Genomic DNA, 7,820 nt, shown 5'->3' with positions numbered 1-7,820 from the left:
GTTTAAACTAATTAAATACTGTTTTAATTAGATAAGTAAACATGAAAAAGATCTTGTTTTTCTTATTCTTAAGCTTTTCCTTATTCATACTGAGATACAGATCTAACTAGGTTAAGAAAGCCCTGAGCTTTGCTTAATTATTGTCAAATGGCTTGGATAGTCAGATCTTAATAGATTTAATTATTAAACAATCTTTAAATAACTGGTTTTATTATTTTAAGATAGTGATACTTTCTTATAACTGATTAACTATACTTATCAGTTCTTATATTATTAAACCCTGCTGCTGTGGGGCGCGCGATGAGTTTAATATAGTTAATATAATGAATAATTATTACTGATTAACACTCATACTGACGGTGCTTAATATATCAAACCCTAAGATCACTTCTTCCTGTTCCTATTAACTTAGCTTCTGTTCTGAGTCATACCTTTGAACCGAATCAAGATAAGTCAGGTTAATAACTATCTAAAGAGAACTGGTCCTGAACAGAAAAAGAGAAGTAAGGCCAAATAGTGCCGTGTAGCTATCTGTAAGTAAGTATAGACAAGTATTATTATTAAGCTTTACTAAAACATATGATTACTTAAAGACAGTGTTATTAAGTATAAAGAACAGAACTAGCTAGATACATGAGAGAGTGTCCTTATATCCTATTCTTTATATACTATTCTATATACCATCGGGTCTACTATATACCTGTTTGGTAGTTATAGACCATGATGATATATTATATACCACACGCTTGTCCGTATACCATGGTCATGTGATTTGTAACACGTGATGACTCAGATCAGGACTTTACCTGATAAGAGTGGTCGTCCGTCCGGGCGTTGCCTTCTGCCTGACGTACCCGCCTTACTAGTTGTTCAGCTAGCAGGGGTCCGTAACAATTAGGTTCACCTCCGGCGTTGTATTAGAAATTATTTTCCTAGATATCCCTTAAAAACACAAAAATCTCTCTCATTTAAAAAATGATGTAAAATACATGATATGGTATTAGATAAAAAACATCTAAGATTAGAATATTTAAATAAAATAGATATTCTATCTAAAGATATAAACAAATTTATAAGTTAAAGATATAGTCCGATCCATTTTGTAAAATATGGTGTGCTATTTCTCAATTTACCAGGGAATAGCGAACACAAATGAACAGCAGGTGTATATATATTAATGAGATCATCTCCATTAATAGAGTATAGTTCAACTGTATTAGTACTTTGTTTATGATTAGGTGCTATAACTACAGTATTCAGTTCCCTAATTGGTTTATTCCATGCTAATAATGAGTAGGGGTCAGCCGTCTTAACGAACTGCCTCCGAACCGTACGTGATAGTTTCCCATCATACGGCTCGCACGCGCTCACTGCGCGCGCGCGAAGTAGTTAAAAATAATCTTTGTTTTTTATTAGAAAAACAAGGATATTTCGAGAGATAACTTTTAAAAAGTTCAAAATAAAGTAAAAATAATTAAGATTAATGAATAATTATCATTATAAGAGAAATATAATAGAGAAATATAATAGAGAAATATAATAGAGAAATATAATAGAGAAATATAATAGAGAAATATAAAATATTAAACCTATTAAAATGTATAAAGCATAAGTAGTAACAATACCTGTATGTTACAGACCCCTGCTAGCCAGGTTACTAGCGGAGCGGACTCGTCAGGCAGAAAGTGATGACCAGGCAGGACTCGGGCAACCAGCAACTCTTATTGAGTAGAATCCCGGTCAGAGTAACGTCCGAAACAGCGCTGTGTCACGTGACTATCTATCATCAGATCTACCATCGAGAATATATAATATAGTATACAGGATCTAGAAACATGATTAGATTAATCCTTGATCTATCCTGAATAGTATATAAAATAATATATAAAGAATAGAATATAAAGATATTCTTTCATATACTTAGTTAGTTCTGTTCTTTATACTCAATCTAATTATCTTTAAGTAACTATATATTTTGGTAAAAGCTTAGCAACAATACTTGTCTGTATTTACTTATGGATAGCTGCACAGTACTATCTGGCCTTACTTCTCTTCTCTTATTCAGGACCAGTCATCTTTAGATAGTCATCAGCCTGACTTACCTTGATTCAGTTCAAAGATACGTATTGGAACGGGAGCTAAACTAACAGGAACAGGGAGAAGTAATCCTAGGATTTAATACATTGAGCACCAGTCAGTATAAGTGTTATTTAATAATGATTATTTATTATATTAACTATATTAAACTCATCGCGCGTCCCACAGCAACAGGGCCTAATAATATAAGAACTAATGAATATAATTAATCAGTTATAAGAAAGTATCACTATCTTAAAATAATAGAATCAGTTACTTGAAGATTGCTTAGCAGTCAAGTCTGTTAAGATCTAACTATCTGAGCTATTTGACAGTAATCGAGTAAAGCTCAGGGCTTTCTTAACCCAGTTAGACTTATATCTTAATATAAATAGAGAAAGACTTAAGAACAAGATTAATAAGATTCTTTTTACATCTATCTATCTAACTAGATTAATATTTAACTAGTTTAAACTGTATATCTGTAAGTATCAAGAAAAGTTAATAAATAATTAGAATAATAATATAAAATAAATCTTTATTAATTATATCAGATTTAAGCAGTGTCTTAAACAGATATTCAGAGATATTAATATAATATGAAATATTAAATAAAAGTTATAATAATTTAAGTAGACTGAATTAATAGTTAAGTATATTTCAGAATTTTTATAAGTTATTAATTATTTAGATTAGAATAATAACACCTACATCATATAATTTAAAGAAGGACTCAAGATAGAGATCTAAGAGAAACTTATCTAGTAAAAACGATCAAATACATTGCTAAAGATGATTAAAGCAGTAGTTAAGATTAATAACAAGTTATATAAATATAATATAAAATAATAAGAAGATTAATAAATCAGCAAGTCTATATCTTGATAAAATAACTAATCAGGTTACTGAGCTAATAACAGAAGATTGTTACGGACCCCTGCTAGCTGAACAACTAGTAAGGCGGGTATGTCAGGCAGAAGGCCATATCCGGACGGAAGGGGGCTCTTATCGAGGAGGATCCCGACCCGAACCGTCAGGCAGCACGGATCACGTGACCATGGTATACAGACAAGCATGTAGTATACAACATACCATCATGGTCTATGACTACCAAGTGGGTATACGATAGACCTCATGGTATATAGAATGGTATACGGGGAACAGATATATAAGGACACTCCTTCATATACTTAGTTAAGTTCTGTTCTTCATGCTCAATCTAATTATCTTTAAGTAACCATATATTTTAGTAAAGCTTAGTAATAACACTTATCCGCACTTACTTACGGATAGCTGCGCGGCACTATCTAGCCTTACTTCTCTTCTCTTGTTTAGATCAAGTCATCTTTAGATAGTCAATAACCTGACTACCTTTGATTCAGTTCACAAGGTACGTATTGGAACGGGAGCTAAGCTAACAGGAACAGGGAGAAGTGATCCTAGGGTTTGATATATTAAGCATCAGTCAGTACGAGTATTATCCAGTGACAATCAGTCATTATGTTGACTACATTGAATACATCGCGTGCGCCTCAGCAGCAGGACCTGACGACCAAGGAATTAATGGACATGGTTAGTCAGCTGCAAGAAAGCGTCACTGCCTTAGAATAAAAGAACCAGTTACTCAAAGGTTGCTTATCAGTCAAATCTATTAAGGTCTAACTATCTGAGCTATTCGACGGCAAATGAGCGAAGCTCAGAGCTTTCTTAACCTAGTTGGACTTGTATCTTAACATGAACAAGAAAAAGCTCAAGAATAAAGAGAATAAGATCTTTTTTATATCTATCTATCTTACTGGAGCAGTATTTGATTAGTTTAAACCATATATCTACAAGTGATAAGAGAAGTCAGTAAGCAACCAGGATAATAATATAAAGTGACTTTTCACTAGTTATACTAGATTTAAACAGTGTCTTAAATAAATGTTTAGAGATATTAATACAGTATAGAATATTAAGTAAAAGTTATAATAACTTAAGTAGATAGGATCAGTATTTGTGTATACTTCAGAGTTTCAGTAAGTTATTAGTTATCTAGATTAAGATGATAATACTTATATCTTACAATTTAAAGAAGGATTCAAGATGGAGATTCAAGAAAAGATTATTTGATAAGAACAACCGGACATCTTGGTTAAGATGATTAAAGCAGTAGTTAAGATTGATAATAAGTTATATGACTTTAATATGAAATAATAAGAGAGTTGATAGACCAGCAGGTCTATACTTTGATATAATAACTAGCTAGGTTACCGAGCTAATAATGGGAGGTTGGCACAACCTAGGAGCTTGGGATATGAAGATCCTTATAGATCAAAACCAATGGAGCTAGATGTAGTACAGTATCAGACTCAACAGACTCAAGTGTCTAAGGGGGAACTTGAACAGTGTAAATGAGACCGCTTGTGCTTTAGCTGCGGTAAAGCAGGTCACCAGTCAAAGGACTGCAGTCAGAAACAGCCTTAGAAGTAATTGAGAGTTATAAACCAGGATTAAGGCAGAGGAGTCTATGATGTTACCACCATTCAGCATGAAGTTTAGACAGAATCTATAATGTAAATATTAAGTAACAAGAAGCTATATGTTATTCAGCATGGTCAGTTATCAGAGAACAGGATGTACTGTGATCAGTTAAGATAACAGACCATCTCGGATAAGTCAACAATACTATTTAGTTAATAAGAAGATTAGTGATTATCTGTATTATTAGTTTGGATCATAGAAGTCAATAATAATAGTTATAAGCTAGTTTTGAGAAACAACTATTCTAGTATAGTTTAAAATAAAGATAAACTATTAGATAAAGAGTACAGTATATTATTTAAAGGCCTTGAACCCAGTAAAGAGAGACTCAACAAGATACTTAATATCCCTAAAAAATCTCTATCAGAAATTAGTAAACTCTATTTATTATAGTAAGACAAGGACGAGGAGAACCAGAAGAATAATTAAGAAGATATTGTTTACTAGTTAGACTATATCTTGAAGAAGATTTTAGAGAATCTAGCACGATTCTATCTAAAGTTTAAAATAATTATATAGCATTACCCATATTAAGATTTAAAATATTGAAAATCATAAAATAAGACTTGGAAGTAATATCTATAGAGATATCCTTATTATCCAGAAATCTGTTTAATATATAGACGAGATAATACAGACTATTATTACCAGCTATCAGAAGTTAGCTAGAAGATAAATATTGCTGGAACAGAGTCTTAGTATAATAAATCATATCTATATATTTATTTTAAAGAAAGCAGAGATTATTAGAGATATAATAAACTTTCTTAACTTGTATATTATACAAATATATGCTCAATATATCATGATTAAAAGTACATCGTTAACTACCAATCTAGGATATTAGAAGTGGTTAGGACTAAGGTAAGTCACTGTTTATATAATATCTTTGATTACATGTATAAAGAGTATTAAAGACATTCTTACTACAGATTAATGTATTGGCTGGCATGTTTTAATAACTAGTATATAATATACTACATAGTAAAGATAGAAGGCTTGAGATTTTTAAGAAGATATCTACAGTAGTTAGAACCTAACTAGCTAGAACAACAGTTAGCAGTCACAGAGTTAAAACCATATTTAAAAATCTAAACAGTAATATTAGGTTAACCAGCCTAAGTACTGGTAGATTCTAGAATAACTGGAAACTTTATAAACCTGTAATTTATATAACAGCTTAAGATACTCAGATAATAAAAAGCAGAACCTGAACTGATTATAGGACTAAATAGAGAGAATTTAGAAACTCTTATATTAATAGTTAAGTCAGGAACTGTATTTATGACTGTAAAGAGTTATTATAAATATATAGACTTTAACATGATATCTTTAAGACAGTATAATATTATATTAAGAATTCCATGGCTCAGAAATCATAATCTATAGATTGATTAAAAAACTGAGAGTCTTTAATTCATAAATTATGATTGCCCAAGATGACACCAGCAAGGACCAGGTATAGGGTCTGGATCTATACAGCCCACTATTCAGTAAGGAGCTGAAGTGAGGATTAAATAACTTAGTAAGGGGAGGTTGAGATTGTTACAAAAGCCTAACACGCCAGATATTGAAGGTAACTTAAAGAAAAATAACATCTTAAGTATAGTTGTACAAGTAATAGCAGTAATTAAGCTATTATAGAAAGATTAGCTTATAAAATTATTAAAATAGGTATTAATAATAATAGAAAAGTACCGCGAGTACAGTATTAACAGCTCTAATATAAAGATTAAGATGATTATTCAGAAACTAGAAGATTTATGGGAACTTCTAGCTGCAGTTAAGAATAATATACAGATTTTACTATAGTATAAGAGATTTAAGAACTTATTCAAGCAGTTAGAATAACCTGAATTATCTTAACATAGAAAGTATGATTATACTATTCTTATAAAAAAAGAAAAGTTACTGATATATAGAAAGATTTATCTGATATTTAAAAAAGAATTATAAATATTATAAGAATATATTAATAACCAGCTGGTTAAAGATAATATCAGGTCTTTAAAGTCACTAGCAGGATATGGAGTCCTATTTATACTAAAAAAAGATAATAATTTATAATTATATATAGATTATTAGTTATTAAATATTATCATAATTAAGGATTAACACCCGTTATCTTTGATTTCGGAAATCTAAGATAAGATATAAGGAATGAAGTGGTTTACTAAACTTAATATTATGGATGTATATTATTATATATATATTATAAAAGATAAAGAATGGAAAACTATATTCAGAATAAAGTATAGATACTTTAAGTACTTAATTATATTATTTAAACTTATTAACGCACCAGCGTCATTCCAGTAATATATTAATAAAGTTCTTAAAGAATATCTTGATAAATTTTTGATTATTTATCTAGATAATATATTAATCTTCTTAAAGAATAAGAAAGAATATGTAAAATATATAAGACTAATTCTATATAAATTATATCTATATTAGTTATAATATAAGCTAAAGAAGTATGAATTCTATATACAGGAAACAGAGTTTCTGGGATACTAGATATTTATAAAAGAAATCTATACTGAATAAGCTAAAGTATAAGCTATACAGGATTAGTCTTAATCTAGAAATCTGAAAGAACTATAGCAGTTTATTAGATTAATTAACTATTATTAACAATTTGTAAACAGATACGTTATCTATATAACACCACTCTTCAAGCTTATAAAGAAGTTGAAAGAGTACTAGTAGAGAAAATCATAGTAAAACATGTTTGAAAACATCAAGTAATAACTTATTATATTATTAATACTTATATAGCATGATCCAGAAAAAGAAATAATCATTAAAATTGATGTATCAGACTATGCTGTTAGTATATGTATGACGCAACCCGGAGAAGATAGAAAGTTAAGACTGATTATATTTTACTTAAGAAAGTTGGTTTAAGTAGAACTTAACTATAATATTCATGATAAGGAATTACTAGCTATAATAATAATATTCAAGCAGTGGAGGGTCTATTTTAAAGAAGTAAAGTATATTATTATTATAAAGACAGATCATAAGAACTTAATCTACTTTATAATAATCAAAGAGTTGACTAGAAGGCAGGCATGATGGGCTGAAATTCTGTCATAATATAACTTCAGGATTATATACTGTAAAGAAGTAGAGAATAGATATATAGATATACTGAGCTGCAGGCCAGACTATAAATTAGATAAAAAGATTATTAAACCAGTCATCTTAAAGCGAAA

Source organism: Aspergillus sclerotioniger (assembly GCF_003184525.1).
Source record: "Aspergillus sclerotioniger CBS 115572 chromosome Unknown BO94scaffold_33, whole genome shotgun sequence".
NCBI lineage: Eukaryota > Fungi > Ascomycota > Eurotiomycetes > Eurotiales > Aspergillaceae > Aspergillus > Aspergillus sclerotioniger.
This window is presented reverse-complemented; position numbering follows the sequence as displayed.